At 41.0% G+C, this 20,204-nt stretch overlaps 1 protein-coding gene across 1 annotated transcript in view; it reads right to left on the bottom strand.

The window, feature by feature from the left end:
* The window catches only part of pcdh1a (protocadherin 1a), a 128,961-nt gene extending 110,453 nt beyond the window's left edge, over positions 1–18,508 (bottom strand). The window contains exon 1 of the mRNA XM_058076818.2: positions 17,977–18,508. The gene's annotated coding sequence lies outside the window, so the exon portion shown is untranslated. The remainder of the gene's footprint in view (positions 1–17,976) is intronic.
* Between the last annotated feature and the right edge of the window lie 1,696 nt (positions 18,509–20,204).

The raw sequence follows: 20,204 nt of genomic DNA, 5'->3' as shown, positions 1-20,204 counted from the left end.
GGGGTGTATTTTGATTCCAAAAAGGCAGGACACTCAGCCCGACAATGAGATAGTTTAAGATGCCTCACGATTTCAATACATTGAAAGGAAAAGTACACTCTTTAGGAAGTCCGCTCATCATCCACAATCCCGATGTGGGACGCCAACATACATCTCACGCTTTTCTGTGTGTTGTAAAGATATAGAAACAGCTAAAAAAGAGACAGTTCATTAATGCACGTTGAGATACACCTATTCCGCCTACAAAGCACACTATTAACACACCTCCAAAAACCTCCAACAAGGTTTTCTGGTTTCCTATCCATGCTGTGAGCATGTAGTAACAGGTACTACATCCATGATAGATACTTAAAGGATTTTGGTCATTAGAACTATTCACTGAACTTTCTTCCTTGGTACATTATTTTCACATAGCAACAGAGAAAGGAACAACAAGTACAAGTTATATTCTGTATATATATATTTTTATATTCTGCATATCAGGTTTCTAATATAGGTGGAAAAGTGTGTGATGGCCCCCCGCATTTTTTTTCTGTTTTATTTTTTATTTTATTTTTTTCTGTTTTATTTTTTATTTTGTATATTTCCACTTTGTTTTAGTAAATTTTGATTTATATTTTGAAGTATGACATTATTCTCACTTATTTACTATGCCCAATATGGATGGACTTTTCCTCCACCCTAATTTTCCAAAAAAATACAACTTTATTTTTATTGTTTGATATTCATAATATTACAAGTAATTGTTTTTTTTATATTTCAACTTTTCTTGCCTGACTTGCCTAACTGTTTTTCCTGACTTATCTATATGACTTATTAATATTGTAACTTTTTTGCAAGCTAATACTTAATTATTCGCTGTTTTGTTAGTTCCCCCTGATATTAGGACTTAAGAAGAAATGCATTTTTTTAACATTTCAACAATGCTATTAAAATGACTTAAATTCTATTTATTATTAATTATGAATTACAATGTTTTTTTTATCAAATGTTATAACATTATTCACATATAATTACAACTTTTTATTCTTAGATTAAATTTTCTTGGTAAATTTTTAGAAAGTGGTGTTGGCCAATAAAAAGAACTGCAACAGGGTGCAAATGACCCCCGGACCGCATTTTGCAGGCCCCTGTGTTAAGCGCCACTGCTAAAAGTTCAGTCTGCAAAAATGTGCTTCAAAATAAATCGTAATAACGACGGTGCCGAGTGTGACGCAGTATACACAGAACATATTCCATTGAGTGTGGCGTGACAATATTATAATAGGAGGATTATGCAAGTTCTTATTACTGTTGAGTTCCACGAGCAACAATGTACAATTCAAGTATGCTTTTCCACGCTTCATTGTTACTGATAAAGTCACACACTGCAATCATTATGTTTGAATTTCAACAACTGTAATTACGGCACGTTATCTGAGTGTCTTCTTTGATCCAGGGTCCCTGCAGCATTTTTTTTTCTCCATGCCGCAATGATTTAACGCTAAAATAATTTTCTGTGCGTGGGGCTCTTTGTATAATTGAAATAAGAGCAGATATAGGGGTTAAGTATCAAGGTCCAGTGCTCTGGAAAACTCCAGGGTGGACGGTTTTAGCACATTTGCATGTGTAGTGTTTGTTCGCCGGGGCTGTCTCCTCGCTCATCCTTACGGTTTATTTTCAGGCGTTTCAGAGTCTGAGCACACTTTTAGAGATGCATCAATCATTGAAATGATTGCATGAGGAAACAATCGACCGGACCAGAACAGCCGCAGCTTTGTTGTCAATGTTTTCCTTAGCTCAAACACTGCATTTTTACCCCATTTTTGAATCATCAACCACACAACACCATCAATTATGAATCAGCTAATGAATAAATAAAACCATTATGACAGCAATAAAAGACCCGAGACATTTCTTGTTGCATTATTTTCGGCGTCTGTGAAAGGACGACACATGGACCAACGTTCCAGACAAAAGCAGAGTAAATATTTGTTCAACTAAAAAGCAAAACACAAAGCAGCAACATCTAATAGGAAATCCAATTTCCATTGAATACATTAAAATAAGACATACATGGCATTGATGGGCTAATTGCATATTTATTTGCCATATTCACTCTAAATTTGAGAGAGTCAAGCTGTATGATAAACAGTCGTCCCTCACCACAGTAAGTTTGGAATTCCATGCCTTCACTATATCACAGTTTTTTAAAAATAGATGAATAAATCATGCTTTTTCGTGGTTGAATAAGGCCTCTAATTAGCAAAAATATGCATGGTTAAGCAAATTGCTTTTTTTTTGCCAAAAACAAAAATGGTAAAATAAAGTCAAATACAAATACACTGTAAGGCAATCTGAAGATGCATTCAAAGACTTTAAGAGGACTGCCACCTAAAACGGCCACGCCACAGCATTCGAAAAGTGCAAAGAGACCTCTGTGGCGTCACACCGGCTGCTCGCAGCATGTGTCCATATTTTGTGCACTTTGCTGGGTCACAGCAGGTGGCTCCAGCCGCTCTTCTCTGGTTCTCGTGATACTGGTGACGTGGTAGCTAGGATCTTTGATTAGGACTCAACGGATACACTTGCTCAAATCCTTCTTACCTCGGGGTGTGCACAAAATACATTCATTCATTCATCCATTTTCTACCGCTTATCCTCACGAGGGTCGCAGGGGGTGCTGTCTTCGGGTGAGAGGCGGGGTACACCCTGGACTGGCCGCCAGCCAATCATAGGGCACATATAGACAAACAACCATTCACACTCACATTCATACCTATGGACAATTTGGAGTGGCCAATTAACCTAGCATGTTTTTGGAATGTGGCAGGAAACCGGAGTACCCGGAGAAAACCCACGCATGCACGGGGAGAACATGCAAACTCCACACAGAGATGGCTGAGGGTGGAATTGAACCCCTTCTCCAAGCTGTGAGGTCTGCACGCTAACCACACGACCGGCGTGCAACTTGCACAAAATACAGTTCAATGTAAATTTAAAATTAGTCGATATGAACAACATTATGGCTCATATTGGTGTTGAGAAACAGAAAGTCATCAGTATCAGTTTGGAAAAAATAAAACCTGCATCTCTGATTATTACATAAGCGTGTCGTCAGAGTATTATATGAAACAGACTGTGGGCTAGGTGTATGTGTTGCCAGGTCTTGGAAAAAACTAGCCACTAGCTATCTGAAAAGCAGCCCAAAAGCGTAGACATTAGTTTCTACTATATTGGGGAATACGAATGTAAAGGTGACTCTTTTGGTGTTATTTCATGTCTAGATGGCTCTAATAATGTTTTCTATGCTCTTACTCCAAAAATAGTCCATGTATAAATAAAGACTCCTAGCGATTACCGTGATAAACAAGGGTATATTGTATCTGTGGATGCTGCTTTTAAAGTAAAACCCTTCACCGTTGTGTTTCCCCACGGTGTAATATAATTGTCCAGCATTTCATTCTATCTATTTGTAGAACTAATAGGCGTGCCTTGATTGTGACATGATTGTTATGGTTGATGACACTCATGACTTCATATCTTCCAGTTGGCTTCTTGCCTGTCTTCCAGATGGCTCCATGCCTGCCAGCTACGGCAAACTCATCTTATTTCATTATCTTTCTTTTTTACCGACGTACATTTATGTTTGTAAAGTATGCTGTATGTTGAGCATTTAGTTGGCAAGACCATTTGATCAGCTAAGTATTGACACAATGGTGTTGGCTTTCAGTTTCAGCAACCGGGAAAAGTATTTAGTTGTCTTGTTTTTCCACGCTGCCGTGGCGGAGGAGCTGGCTGATTAAAATGCTGAAACTTAATGGCAAAGTGGTTACATTAAAACAGCAACTGCAAGAACTGACACTTATTGTAACTCAGCACTTTTCCCCCCCTAAAAATGTGATGATCATCTGGCCACCCAGATGGTGTGGTCAACCTGAACGGCAACAAGCTGATTCAGGCAGATGTACCACATAACGCAGCATAAAACCCGATAAGGGAGCAGGGTATTCATTGTACAGTGAAGAAAATAAGTATTTGAACACCCTGCTATTTTGCTATTTCTCCCACTTAGAAATCATGGAGGGGTCTGAAATTTTCATCGTAGGTGCATGTCCACTGTGAGAGAGATAAACTAAAAAGAAAAATCCAGAAATCACAATGCATGATTTTTTAACAATTTGTGTGATACAGCTGCAAATAAGTATTTGAACACCTGTGTATCATCTAGAATTCTGACCCTGAAAGACCTGTCAGTCTGCCCATTAGAAGTCCACCTGCACTCCATGTATCATCCTGAATCAGATGCACCTGTTTGAGGTCGTTAGCTGCATAAAGACACCTGTCCACCCCATACAATCAGTAAGACTTTAACTTGTAACATGGCGAAGACCACAGAGCTGTCCAAAGACACCAGAGACAAAATTGTACACCTCCACAAGGCTGGAAAGGGCTACGGAGCAATTACCAAGCAGCTTGGTGAAAAAAGGTCCACTGTTGGAGCTATCATTAGAAAATGGAAGAAGCTAAACATGACGGTCAATCTCAATCGGAGTGGAGCCCCATGCAAGATATCACCTCGTGGGGTCTCAATGATTCTAAGAAAGGTGAGGAATCAGCCCAGAACTACACGACAGGACTTGGTCAATGACCTGAAAAGAGCTGGGACCACCGTTCCAAGGTTACTGTAGGTAATACACTAAGACGTCATGATGTGAAATCATGCATGGCACGAAAGGTTCCCCTGCTTAAACCAGCACATGTCAAGGCCCGTCTTAAGTTTGCATATGACCATTTGGATGATACAGAGGAGTCATGGGAGAAAGTTTTATGGTCAGATGAGACCAAAATAGAACTTTTTGGTCATAATTCCAATAAGCGTGTTTGGAGGAAGAAGAATGAAGAGTACAATCCGAAGAACACCATCCCTACTGTGAAGCATGGGGGTGGTAGCATCATGCTTTGGGGGTGTTTTTCTGCACATGGGACAGGACGAGTGCACTGCATTAAAGAGAGGATGACTGGGGCCGTGTATTGTGAGATTTTGGGGAACAACCTCCTTCCCTCTGTCAGAGCATTGAAGATGGGTCGTGGCTGGGTCTTCCAACACGACAACGACCCGAAGCACACAGCCAGGAAAACCAAGGAGTGGCTCCGTAAGAAGCATATCAAGGTTCTAGCATGGCCCAGCCAGTCTCCAGACCTGAACCCAATCGAAAATCTTTGGAGGGAGCTCAAACTCCGTGTTTCTCAGCGACAGCCCAGAAACCTGACTGATCTAGAGAAGATCTGTGTGGAGGAGTGGGCCAAGATCCCTCCTGCAGTGTGTGCAAACCTGGTGAAAAACTACAGGAAACGTTTGACCTCTGTAATAGCAAACAAAGGCTACTGTACCAAATATTAACATTCATTTTCTCAGGTGTTCAAATACTTATTTGCAGCTGTATCACACAAATAAATTGTTAAAAAATCATGCATTGTGATTTCTGGATTTTTCTTTTTAGTTTATCTCTCTCACAGTGGACATGCACCTACGATGAAAATTTCAGACCCCTCCATGATTTCTAAGTGGGAGAAATAGCAAAATAGCAGGGTGTTCAAATACTTATTTTCTTCACTGTATATGTTGCATGTGACTAGACCGAGCTGAGGTTCAACACCGAGTCCAAATAAATCAATGAATCAATAAATAAGGCAGGCGTTGCCATCGCTGGAGGAGCACAAATCATTTTGTCATTTTCAAAACCCTTCCTGCGGAAACTCAAGATGCCCCAAATATTCTTTCTGAAACGGGGAGGCTACACAACAATAGGGAGTTCTGTCATCAATTTTAATGCTGAAGTAATAAAAAAAGGTTTACTCCAGGGCTCCCCCTGCTGTTGGATACTTTCATCAGCTTTTCACACTGGTGCATACAAACACGGGAGAGTTGCTACTGCAGCTGCAACTGATTAATCGGCGATCTATCGACGATGCAGTTAATTGACAACAATTTTAGTTGATTAATCGTTTCTAATTCAAAAAATGTGAAAATTCCCGAGTCATCCATGAAAGCAGACCTATCATCTTTGTGTTTTGGATAAAACAAAATTAGGCAATGAATCAAAAGCAGCAAAGTTTTAGATTGATTTGGTCCATACAAGGCCGAAGTGATTATGTGATTAATCACAAGCTTCAGATTAATCATCAATGTGGTGCAGTTCTAGTTTGTTGCTCAAGTTTTTTTTATTGATTTGGTCCATTTAAGGTCGAACCAATTATGTGATTAATTAAAACAGTAAGCTTCAGATTAATCGACCAAATCGTTAGTTGCGTCCTGCGTTAGTATTGGTTTTGTCTGTCTGGGGCCGAGCCAGTTATGTTATTAACCTAAACAAAAAGCTTCAGATTAATCCTCAATGTGGTGCAGCTCTAGTTTGTTGCTCAAGTTTTTTTAATTGATTTGGTCCATTTAAGGCCGAACCAATTATGTGATTAATTAAAACAGTAAGCTTCAGATTAATCGACCGAATCGTTAGTTGCATCCTGCGTTAGTATTGGTTTTGTCTGTCTGGGGCTGAGCCAGTTACGTTATTAACCTAAACAAGAAGCTTTAGATTAAGCACTCGTTAGTTGCAACTATAAAAAGCTAGGACTTTTAGATCCACATGAGGAAATTCCAGCTCTAGTTACGATTGATTTGGTCTGCTTCGGATATTTTGACAATAATGCGATAAATCAAAACAACAAGCTTTGGATTAATCGACTAAGAAAATAATCGGTATTTGCAGGCCTAGTTAATATTGATTTGGTCCATCTGGGGGCCAAACGATTACATCAGAGGTAGGGAACCTATGGCTCAGGAGCCAGGTAGGGCTCTTTTGATGACTGTATCTGGCTCTCAAGCATTTCATACCACAATAAAAATGTATTTTTGCTAACATTTTAAAGTAAACATCACAGAAATGACTGTTAAAAATAATATTCAAAATCAACAACTTTCTTATGCATTTTAATTCGTCCATCTATATTCTGCTGCAATACGGCCAACCATATCCATCTTTCCTGATGATATTTTCCAGGTCAAACACCAAAACTTGATTATTACTGGGTAATGCTGTAGTCTACCTCGGTCATTGAGATGTCAACATGTAAATATAAACTTTTCTCCTTTAGTCAAATAGTCACCTAGCTAAAGCTGCAGAACCAAGCCTTCTGACGAAGATGGCCAAAAGAATGAAATACGTCTACGGAGTACGGTGCAAAACTATGCAGCAGCAGAAGTTGCATTAATGGCAGCAAGTATTTGATTTATTATTAGACACTGCGCTGCTCACGAAAGTGTGCTGGCCACACCCCATTGGCGTGGGGTAGTGTGCCTGGTCTACGTAATTAGAGCCCATTATCTAAAACTGTTGGTCTTACATAAAAATGCACACATTTTATTGCATTCAATGTTTAAAAAAATGTATATGGCTCTCACAGATACACATTTTAAAATATCTGGCCTTCATGGCTCTCTTAGCCAAAAAGGTTCCCGACCCCTGGATTACATGGTTAATCGAAACAATAAGCCTCAGATTAATCGGCAGTCGTTAGTTGCATTGAAAGAAGTTTATAACCGTTAGTTGTAGTCCTAGTTGCGAAAAAAATGCTGAAGGAAACGTAATGACTTATTACCTTTGCTAAAACCCTTAATGCCAAGTTCAAAAGATGGATGATATTGATACATATATCAGTGATATATCTCATATATACATATATATATATATATATATATATATATATATATATATATGTGTGTGTGTGTGTGTATCAGAGATGTGCAAAGAACATAAGCTGGGTGATATTGAATCTCGTCTGAGGAAAAGGGAAAAGAGAATTGCGGCGTGATATTCACAAGAAGGAGCATGATTGGCATTTGGGCTGGACGAGAATCGACCGTACCGGAAAACACGAGAAGAGGATGCATGACGGACCAGGCAGAGAAAGTGAGACGGTACAGGACCGGCTATGACTCTCCCATCTGTGAAAAGGAGTTATTGACACGATGGAGCGAGCCAAAACTTCATGCGACCTCTCGGCTGTATAGAGCGATCTATAGATCGATATAGATCTCCTATCGATCCATCTTCTCCGGTGTATCATATTGTACTGTCTTGCGTTTTTGGGTCATATCATGTTATTATATTGTGTAACAAATTCTGTCCATCAACAGTAATGCTAGCGCTGATGCTAAGCCACGATTCAGCTTAACAAGTCAGACTTTTGTTTGAAGGTAAAATTATGACACACTGATTTATTTGTTCTCTATTAATTTTCCTTCTGAAGCTGTTGACACATTAAGATGCCAAGCTCGCGTCCTCTCCGCTGATGTTTCTGCGAATCCAGCTCCAGTTATGCAGGCTTGCCTTTCCTCGAATATAGCAAAACGATAACGTTTAGTGTAGGAGGGACGGCATGCACCAGTTGCTCCCCTTGACATCCAAGGTCCCCAAAGTTCTGCACAGTTCTATACCGCTGTTCAGCTGGGAAGATTTCACTTTTTTATTTCAGAGTCGCTGCTTGGCGCAGCAAGCAGCCAAGGTTAACAGTAAACTGAAGAGCGTTGTAACAATTCTGTAAAAAGATAGATTGCTGAGCCAAAACAAGAGATGAGCTGAATATGCAACTTTCTTTCACCTGGGGAGCAGAACTGCACTTCTAAATGGATGTTAATATCCAAATGCGGATACCGTATAATACATTTACAGTAGCTCACAAAAGTGAGTAGAAGTGTAGAAGTGACAAGAATAAAGACTCGCTCATCCCTCATATTTCAGCAACCACGAGAAGTCTGCAGACAACGCCATGGGTGGGCAATGTTCAACCCAACAACGGTAATGGTAATGGTAATGGTAATGGTAATGGTAATGGTAATTGTAATGGTAATGGTAATGGTAATGGTAATGGTAATGGTTTTATTTCATTTGAACATGCATCAGATTACAATTGAATGCATCCCATAATCAGTTCACAGTTCCACATGTCCAAAAGAAGTAGGAAGAAGCAAAGCTTATTAAATCCTACCCCTCCATCTGGTACTTTTACAATCAGTAACTGTTACATTTGTTCACTTCCTGCTTTCCTAATATAGTTTAAGTTTTTTTTTTTGTTTTTCACATACCGAAGTACGAGGTGATCATACAATGACATAATGGAGACAAACTAGGAGACAAACTAAAGCTACAGACGCTGAAATAAGTCAGATTTTTTTCTAACAATAGAAATACACGAAAGCCTCGGAATATAAGAATGTTTTTAATATGTACCGATATTAACATAACATGTTAAAAAGTCAAATTTTTGCATCAAAACTTCCTTTCTGTATTCACAAATAAATGTAAATCATATTTGTGTACTTAGTCAGTGGCTGACACAACAGCTACTCTACAAACTCCAAGCTTAACACAATTAGCATCCCAATTAAATAACAACAACATCACATTTCTTAGTCCACACATTGCAGTTGCAGACGTGTATTTCAAAGTATTCAAAGTAACAAAAAATGTCGGGATGTCGCTGTGACAGGGCTGCACGGCTGTCGAGTGGTTAGCGCGCAGACCTCACAGCTAGGAGACCAGGGTCAATTCCACCCTCGGCCATCTCTGTGTGGAGTTTGCATGTTCTCCCCGTGCATGCGTGGGTTTTCTCCGGGTACTCCGGTTTCCTCCCACATTCCAAAAACATGCTAGGTTAATTGGCCACTCCAAATTGTCCATAGGTATGAATGTGAGTGTGAATGGTTGTTTGTCTATATGTGCCCTGTGATTGGCTGGCCACCAGTCCAGGGTGTACCCCGCCTCTCGCCCGAAGACAGCTGGGATAGGCTCCAGCACCCCCGAGACCCTCAAGAGGAAAAGCGGTAGAAAATGAATGAATGAATGCTCTGTGTCATTCAATGTGTGAATTATTGAATTATTGCAGCCACGAGATGTCGCCAAAAAAATTTTCACCACCATTTTGCATACATTTTCCAGTTAGCATACAATTCGGCGTGCATCTTGTTATGTTGTGAATACACCGCATGAGTCCAACGCTGTTCTGAATCTTTCATCACTAGTTGTTCTTCCTATGCTATTAGCTTGCCTACAAAATGGCAACCGGAAACCAAAGTTTATGATATCAGAACATATTTTGATAGTTATACAATGTGCATAGAATAAATGCATATAAATGATGAATGAACTTTTAAGGTTACTTTTACTGCAATGGGCCAGACCAGGGTCTACCCCGCTCAAAGTCAGCTGGGATAGGCTCCAGCATACCCCACCACCCGAGTGAGGATAAGAGTTAAAAATGGAATCGGTTAACGTGCGTTTGTCCAGCGTCATCAAGCAAACAAACAAATAATCTAAGTCGCACCTGAAGATAAATCACAGGACCTGTAAAAAAAACTTTAAATACAGTTCACATTGGGAATCAGGTAACCGCCGCAGCCCTTTTCCGGCAGCACTCATGCAGTCACTGTTTAGCTATTATTTGTTGTAGCGCTACCCCAGCGTGCAAAGAGCCTGCTGGTCGACAACAAGCAACAAGGATAGGAGAAGTCAAAAATGGGCAAAACAGGAAATGGGCGTACCAAAATAAGAGAACAATAAGGAGATATCAGTGAACAAAAGGAATACCAAAGTCATAACCTGCTGCCACCATGCTTGACTGTCGGCAAGATACAATAATCTTGGTACACACTTGTGTTGCCAGCTACTTCCACAATAATAATAATAATAATGTGTTATTAGAAGATATTGAATATATAGTATATTAGCTGTATATTGGTACACTCCATGTAATGGATCTCACTAGATTGTGGAAGTGGTATAGACAAGGAGTGTGCGATAATTAGTGATCAGCTCAATAATTATCACGCTGATATGAGACAATTATGACATCATACCGATAAAATTGATGACATTAAAAATAGCTCCGATAACAGATTTAAAAAAACGCAAGATTAAAAAAAACAAAGATTAACTGTGTTGTATAAGTGAGCAAATGAAGCACTCTTTTTTCTGACGTAACAGCCTGACGTAACTTGGAAATAAACATTCACTATTCAAGGGAGACATTTTGCATGCTCGGGTTGCCAAATGCACACAAATGCAAACAAGCACCCAAAAAAAACTCATCAGTTACCCCAAACGCCAGCACCAAGGTTTTTGAAAAGTGCAAAATGTTTGCCAGAGACCTCCGTGGTGTCACCCCAGCTGCTCTGATCATGTGCCCGAATACAGTGCACCTTGCTGGGCCTTCCTACTCTATACTCTGCCTCTCCTGATTGTAGTGATGTGGTCGTAGTAATGTCATGATGCCAAATTTGCTCCAGTCCTTCTTACTTCCAGGTGTGAACAAACTACACTGAAATCTCAAGTAGGAGTTATCGGTATCGGTATGAAAAAATAATAATAATTTTCTACTACCACACTATGATGGGTACTTGTGAAAGTACTACGAAGCAATCTTCTGAGAAAGACAACAAGAGACACATCCACAAAGTATTTAGAGACATGTAAGTCAGATCAACATTCATTATAGTGTATCATCTCATGCTGTGCTCATGAAACGCTCCAGACGGTTCCTTGGAAGAGATTAAAAAAAGGGGAAAGGCAGGCTGGTGGACATTTAAAGACTATCGAGAACTGCCCAACGGCAACACTATGTGCTACATCTTCGCCAAAGATGGTTAACTCTGCAGAAAAGAGTGCAGTCCAGGCAAAATTTTCCAGCACTGGGGTTTAGGACCCTGAGGAGAGCAAAGAGTAGTCTTACCCTGCAGAGAAGAGTACCTGGCCAAAAGCCAGCTTATTAAGGCTGTCAGGGTGGCGAATCTGAGGGGGAAAAAATGAGACGGGGATGCTGTGTCTCATGATTCATGCACAGCACAGCCATCACCTCGCGGACCTACAAGCCCCAGGAGAGGGTCACCCAAACACACCCTGTCACTGGTCAATGACCTCGACAGATAAGAATCGCTCCGAGTGGAGGGAAAAAGTGTTTTCTCACTCTCGTCCAGTGTCTCACTTGAGAGCCAGTTGTCACTGATGTTGACATTTCTGAAATGTACAAGCGTGGGGATTGATATCTATATAATCGCTTTGTTCTTGACACCCACCATCCAGCCGCACTTAGACAAAATGGGCACGGTTATAATGACATGTACAACGCTTAGAATGGTATGCATCTATTGGAGTGGTGAATAAAGTACAGGCCTGGAATGACATTTAACATTTACAGGTAACGACAGATATCCTTGTTATGAGGTTCATGGTTTGTGTTTATGTTTATGTTCATACAAGCCACATGCAACATTTTTGTACTGTACGTAACATCTATTCATGACCACATGTAACATATGTTTGTACTGTACGTAACATCTATTCATGGCCAGATGTAACATATGTTTGTACTGTATGTAACATCTACTGATGACCACATGTAACATATGTTTGTACTGTACGTAACATCTATTCTTGACCACATGCAACATGTTTGTACTCTACGTAACTTCTATTCATGACCACACGCAACATGTTTGTACTCGACTTAACACCTATTCATGACCACATATAACATATGTTTGTACTGTACATAACATCTATTCATGACCACATGTAACATATGTTTGTACTGCACGTAACATTTATTCATGACCACATGTAACATCTTTGTAATGTACGTAACATCTATTCATGACCACACGCAACATGTTTGTACTGTACGTAACATGTATTCATGACCACATGTAACATGTTTGTACTGTACGTAACATGTATTCATGACCACATATAACATATGTTTGCACTGCATGTAACATCTATTCATGACCACATGTAACATATGTTTGTAGCCTTGAGGTGAGAAACAGTACCTAATTCAAGAAATGACTCATGGGAAAACCTGCAGGTGGTGTCTGTGTTGACCCTGCTGCCACAGTATGTCTTTGTCAAAAATCACATCTTTAGTGAAAGTAAAAGTAATCTTAAACATAGATTTATCCCTTTTATTTCATGTATATAGACCAATGTGTACCGATAACGGATAACTTTATTTAGATTTAACTATAGTTTTTGCCCGCCTGCAGATAGGAAGAACTCGAAGAAATTAAGATTTGACCAATTGTACCAGTTGATTTGTCCTCATCAAATATGACATTACTACTACCATCTCACTGCTACCATTTCAGGGCTACTTTTCAGGCACCACCAGGTCTTCAACCTGCAAGTAAAAACAGAGAATAGAGTGGGAGGAGCCAGCTGCTGTGGTCCAGTCGGGTGTACTGTATTCGGGCACACGCTCCGAGCAGCTAGCGTGAAGCAGCGGAGGTCTCTGGCAACCCTTTTTCCACATTTCAAACACGGCGGCGCTGGGGGATTAGGCAGCTGATTTAGCAGTACGAGAAATTTTGTGTGTGGGTTTTTTCCACTTCATCAGGTTAAATTTGCACGGAAAATATGTTCATCAGAAAGTGAATGTGATTTTCCATTAGAGCTTTGGGGAAGTTACCACAGGCAAGGGGAAAAAAGCGCTTGATTTGCTCACCTGCATACTACAGGTAATCTCACCTCAAATGAGTATTTTTTGTATTTCATAGGGATTTCTCAAAAGGACATAGTAATTCCCTCATATTGGAGTGATAATTATCATGTTGGGTGAACATAGAGTTAAAATACATGAAGGAAAAAAGGGAAATCATAGCCACTTTTTTAATGAGAAAAGCAGGATGGTTCTTTCCTTTCCACTTCCTTCCGCTCCATCCTCATGTCATGTTTCCACATGTTACTTCCAATGTCATCTTGAATGACAGTGAACTCCCAAAATTCCTTTTAGCATCCGACCGCAGGCCTCCATTTAGGCAGCCCTCCCTCAAGGCTTCAGTGCCTTCAGCGCCATCCATGGCCGCAGCTCAGCACCTTGCAGCAAAACATCACTTTCACCTGCAAGGTGATTGATTCTCACCTGGAGCCCTCACATAGTGCGCCACCTTAGCGACCCCCGGGTTCACTATCGCATTTCAACCTCTACAAGTCAATTATCAACTTTTAGCTATACATCAGACTGTGCAGTTTGGGTCCTTAGAGAGATATAGTTTCCTGTCTAAGTGGTACAGACAGTGCTGACCTTAGTGGTAACAAGGTCCTCTGAAAAGGATGTACCAGCCAAGTTTGTAAATGGTACAAACCCTGCATAAATTGTGTATCCGCAGCACCTCGGTACCTATGGAAGAGGCTTTGTCTGACTTCTATGCAATCACGCAGACACCTTACATTTTGCAGCACAGGAACTGCGGTGGGAGGACGGAGCACAAGACGGAGATCGAGAATAAAGAATCGTGGAATATTGGTAGTATTTTCTTAGTCGATCAATCCGAGGCTTGTTGTTTCGATTAATCGAGTAATGGGTTAGGGCCGAGACACACCAAATCAATGTGTAGCAAACACAAACAGTTAGTGGTTTGCTATGCAACATATCAGGGAATGTCCATCAGTGTTTAACAAAGTCAAAGCTGACGTGTGTGAATATCTCGGTTTACCTAAGACACAAAAATAATATCGCTGCTTTCACAGATGACTATGGAAATTATAAAAAAAAATGTCACAATTGACAGGCTGAAATTTTTGACTGACCAAAAACAAAAAACGAAAAAAAAATATGTCGATTAATTCATCACTATGTTGCAAATTCAGGTATTGTGACAATCTTCCAAGTCAACTGTTTTCACAGTTGAAGTCACAGTGTAGCAATACAACATAACAAGTCTTATTTAGGGAAATCTGCATTGCATTGGAATCCCATACATTACAGAAGAGATGATCATGTTGAATCCGTGGAATGTCTTTCTGGCTAAGATGTATCTGAATGAGTCGTGTGCGCTACGCGTGTGTGTCTTTTTGGATAAATTAACAGCAGTATTTAGACAGAACGCCGCGGATAATTTGGTTGCACATCCTGGGCACCTGTCCTGGTTACCATGGAGACACGATGATCTATGACTCTGTGGACTGAGTCAACTCAGTGACTGACTGGCTGACATTTGCTGTGCTACAGGTACAGCCGAAATGACTCAAGCAGAAAATCAAGCCAGGCATGTTAGTAAATTAACAATAAGCCGTGGACTGGCATTGGAAAATGTCATTAAAGGAATAAATTAATCTCTTTTTATTACAGTTTTGCTTTGAAGGAGCGTTGGGATGAAAGCGGATGCAGCAGCTTGTATGGGAAGATTCACCTGGATTCAGAAATGTAAATATTCTCTTTTTTTTAAAGAAATGTAAATATTCTCATGTATTACAGTGGAGTGTGTGCTCCCTCCAGGCTTGAGGTTTGATTTCATGATTTCACCACATAAGGTGACTTTACACATTGGCTGCCTTTAGACTGGAGGTGCAGGGGAAATCCATTAGCCTCCCACATGCAGACTTAATGGGTTGCATCACGTCTAGTGGCCTTACAGTATGTAGTTGATGTTTTCATGGAATCGATCGCAAAACCGACACTTTGTGTGTTGGTGTCTGACCAATGAGCATGAGCATTACAAGTTACGTCCAAAAGGCTACAGGTCAAATGATTCATTCATTCATTTTCTACCGCTTTTCCTCACAAGGGTCGCGGGGGTGCTGGAGCCTATCCCAGCTGTCTTCTGGCGAGAGGCAGGGTACACCCTGGACTGGTCGCCAGCCAATCACAGGGCACATAGTATAGACAAACAACCATTCACACTCACATTCATACCTATGGACAATTTGGAGTCTCCAATTAACCTAGCATGTTTTTGGAATGTGGGAGGAAACCGGAGTACCCGGAGAAAACCCACGCATGCACGGGGAGAACATGCAAACTCCACACAGAGATGGCCAAGGGTGGAATTGAACCCTGGTCTCCTAGCTGTGAGGTCTGCGCGCTAACCAGTAGACCGCCGTGCCGCCCCGATCAAATGATATCAATACAAATAATGGATATTTAAATACTTATTTCCACCTAATTAAAGGACAAGTGCACTTTTGGGGGTGAGACAGGAACACACACATTGTAAAGATATAAAAACAGCTAAAAAGAAACGCCCCCCAAAAGCTTCAACAAGGTTTTATGGCTTTCTATCCATGCTGTGAGCATGTAGTAACAGGTACATTCAAGATGTAATGTAATACTTCGTGTTTTGTCATATTTTAGTCATCTTGAGCATTAGCGGAACTTCTTTCCTCTGTGCATTGTTTACAACATAGAAAGGGACGCTACCCAAACATAAAATTTTTCCAAAGCACGTTCAAACGTTACCTTGTGGTGGAGCTAGTTGCTGTTCACAATCCTTGTGTGAGACATAGAAGTATTTCTCTTTTCTGTGCATTCTAAAGATATAAAAAGCTAAAAAGAGGCAGCTAAGAACACACGTAATGGGTCGCACCTATTTCGCCTACAAAGCCTTCTGAAAAAAACTCCAAAAAACACCAAGGCTCCATTGACCTAACTAACATCGTTATTATGATTGTTAATAACATTTATTGCACCATTTCTCAAGTATTACACTGCAAGTGATGAGTAAAGACCATTCTGATCCTGATTATGCCCAAGAACGATATCAGCTAGCTACTAGTCGGCGAGCGATTAGCGACTAGCTTGACCACACACTGGCTCACAATGCCTCAGGCCGCTAGCAAAAGGTAACGCTACATGTTGGAGCTGCCGCCGTTGCTGCTGTCTTTTTTCTTTTTCTGTGTTGCTGTGTGAAATAAATCACAGGAAGGAAGGAAGTTCCCAAAATATCACAGGTATTACATGTTACTATGGATGTACGTGTTACTAAATGCTCACAGCATGGATAGAAAACCATAACACTTTTTGGGGGTGTTTTTGTAGTGGGCTACCTCGGTGGAATAGGTGTGTCCCATCACCTGCATTCAATACCTGGCTCTTTTTTTTTTTACCTGTTTTTATACCTTTAGAATAAAAGAATGTGTCCATGTCTCACATAAGGATTGTGATTGATGGGCAAGACTTTCACTTGTATAGCATTTTTCTAACGTTTGACACTTTTACCACATTTGCCGACTGATGGCGCAGCATCTGGAGCAACTGGGGGTTTAGTATCTTGCCCAAGGATCACGGGAGGAAGGAGCATCCAACCCGCAACCACCAGGTTTGGAGACGTCTACTCTACCACCTGAGCCATGCTGGAAGAAGTGTGCTTTTTCTTTAAATATGATCAGTTATTAAATCTATTGAAATATAATAACTGCAAACATCCACTGATTCCTAAATGTAAAAGATGGAAATTGTCAGGGGTGCCCAAACTTTTGCACAGGACTACATGTGAATACAAATGATGAAATGAATATTGAAATACTTATTTCAGCCTAATTAAGGGCTTGGCAACATCTGAACTCCAACATGTCACGGTGAGCTCTCCACTGCTGAGATGATCACATCAAGAAGGCAGATGTTCCACACAGTTTGGAGGCTGTGGACTCGAACGCCTTTACAGCCCTGTTGTGTTTGTCGACTGTGTTTTGCCAGCCTGGTGGTGTGCACACTTTGTGTCTGGCAGCCTATTTCAATGAGCCCGGTGCTCGATGGAGTGGGGAGAAACAACACCCAAGACTCTCACTGGGAGGAGTGGGTGGGTGGGTGGAGGTGGTGGTGGTGGGGGTGGGAGATTTCCCATGTGGAGGCGCACATTTCCTCTCCGAATGAACGCACAAGCATTTCCAGACGCTGTGCAAAAAATGTTTCTCATGAGCGGACACTTAACTAATACACGCAATCAGCGTCAAATGGGAAAACACGTGATACAAATTGATCGCATTTTCTGCTTCACAGAACCATAATGTTATTATAACATGCAATGGCCGCATCGCATTGTGCGCAATTGGCTTACGCTCTTAAATTACCGCGCAATTATATGCACGCATGGATTTTTTTTTATTTTTATATACTTGTGCACCTATCGATCAATCATTTAGTTCTTTATATTTGAAGTTGAATTACCTGAGCCAGAGACTTGGATCCGTCCAAAAAGCTGCTCCAGTACATCCACCAACCCAGAAGACCTCCTGAAAATAACTTCAGCAGCCACTCAATCCGTTTAGAACTTTCCGGCATTAAAATTCACAGAACTGCAACCTCCCTGGTCCCCCGACAGTCGTCTTAGAGAGATGGATTTTTTTTTTCAGCGGTTTGGTTTCAACTAGTTAACGATTACCCCGGGAAATGAGCGACCTCATTCCATTGGGGATTGCTTCCCGATGTGCCATGTTCCATCCTCATTCAATGGGAGCTGCGTGCATCCCCTTCGGTCCAAGTTTGCGCACCAGAAAGTAAGACTCTGAAAAGTCAAAACGGCAAATCAACACGTATGTCACTCGCAAGGAAGAACGAGCCTTAAAACGGCGGAGGAAGGGAAATAATCCAAATAAAAAGAGCCCATCTGAAGCGGTTCCAGAGAGCAAGTGGTGGTGAGATGCTGTGGATGACTTGCTCCCTTCGCTGCCTCTCTCCTCTCATCAGAAGATGGGAGGAGGTGGGGCTCCCATCAGCCGCAGCACGCAGCAACTTCACACTCAACATCACATTACGCCCGGGCTGCCTACCACGAAATTGTTTGATTCCTGCAGTTTAATACGATCCCCATCAAACTGGGTCACCTCAAACGGGCAAGAAACACACTTTCATTTCGATCGGGACTTGGATGCGCGTCTGGCACGTCATTTAATTCCCGCCTGTAAAAGCCCCCCCGCGGATGATGCTGATGCGGTGATTGTGCCACTTGTTTAATTTTGTGTAACAGGTAGTCTGCGCCGACGGTTGACTTGTTGATATGCATTCCACGTACAACATGAGAGGACCACAAAAAAAAGATGAAAAAAAAGTCAAGGTACTGTCTGCTATTTATTCATTTGGCGCCACCCTCAGGCAGTTATTATAGGTGGACATACTGTACACTTACAGACAGGATCTGTGCAAATATGATAATATTCACTTTGTACTTCATTGAAATTGCATGTATGATATCTTATCGGCTGCTTCTAATGTTTTGGTTATCTTGTCTTCACCAGGAAAGATCTTCTTTCCATCCCAATGAAATATTTCATTCATTCATTCATTTTCTACCGCTTTTCCTCACGAGGGTCACGGGGGTGCTGGAGCCTATCCCAGCTGTTTTCGGGCCAGCCAATCACAGTTCACATATAGACAAACAACCATTCACACTCACATTCATACCTATGGACAATTTGGAGTGGCCAATTAACCTAGCATGTTTTTGGAATGTGGGAGGAAACCGGAGTACCCGGAGAAAACCCACGCATGCACGGGGGAACATGCAAACTCCACACAGAGATGCCTGAGGGTGGAATTGAACCCTGGTCTCCTATATGTGAGGTCGGCACGCTAACCACTCGAACGCTGTGCCGCCCCCATTTAAATATTTACGAGAGATTTTGTTTTTAATCGATGTCAATAACTTTGAGATAAGCCATACTTTTTTTGTTGCGATGTAACTGTAGTTATGCATGCGTGGAGGTAAAAGTTGCTTAAACATGCATGTTTTTGATTAATAATAAGCAGTAGTCAACCACAAAACAGCCAAGATTCATTTATTCAAATATTTTTCAAAAACTGTGGAGCTGAGAAATTAAAAGTGCAAAGTGGCGATGGACGACTATGATGTTTGAAAAAGGGCACTCTATTGATCCAATCCAGGCTGTGCTCCGCTTCTCACCCAAAGTCAGCTGGGATAGGCTCCACCTCAGCTGCGATCCTCAACGCAAACGAAATTAATGTTTGGAAAGGCTGATTTTTTTCATAAAGTTCTAATAGCAAAGTTGTGGAAGTCATCATGATGTGGTCAAACTAATCTAAGGCCACTGGAGGTCAACTGTTAAATGTTGGGTCCTCCCACTTTGAAGTACAGCGGTGCCTTGGTTAACATCATATGACTCAAACCAAAACAGGCTCTAACCAAAGCAAATGTTCTCATAGAAAATTTAATGAAATCTGTTTCAGACGACCAAAAACATTAACAAAAAAACAAATACATTTCTAAATAAATTTTCGAACATCAGGTTTATCTTGTTTTTATGTCCAAAAACAACCAAAACCATTCATTCATACATTCATTCATTCATTTTCTACCGCTTATCCTCACGAGGGTCGCAGGGGGTGCTGGAGCCTATCCCAGCTGTCTTGGGGCGAGAGGCGGGGTACACCCTGGAATG

Source organism: Doryrhamphus excisus, linkage group LG1 (assembly GCF_037039965.1).
Source record: "Doryrhamphus excisus strain RoL-2023G ecotype Guam linkage group LG1, RoL_Dexc_Guam_v1.1, whole genome shotgun sequence".
NCBI classification, from domain to species: Eukaryota; Metazoa; Chordata; class Actinopteri; order Syngnathiformes; family Syngnathidae; genus Doryrhamphus; species Doryrhamphus excisus.
Note: the sequence above shows the minus strand (reverse complement) of the source record. Positions and strands in the feature narration are given on the sequence as shown.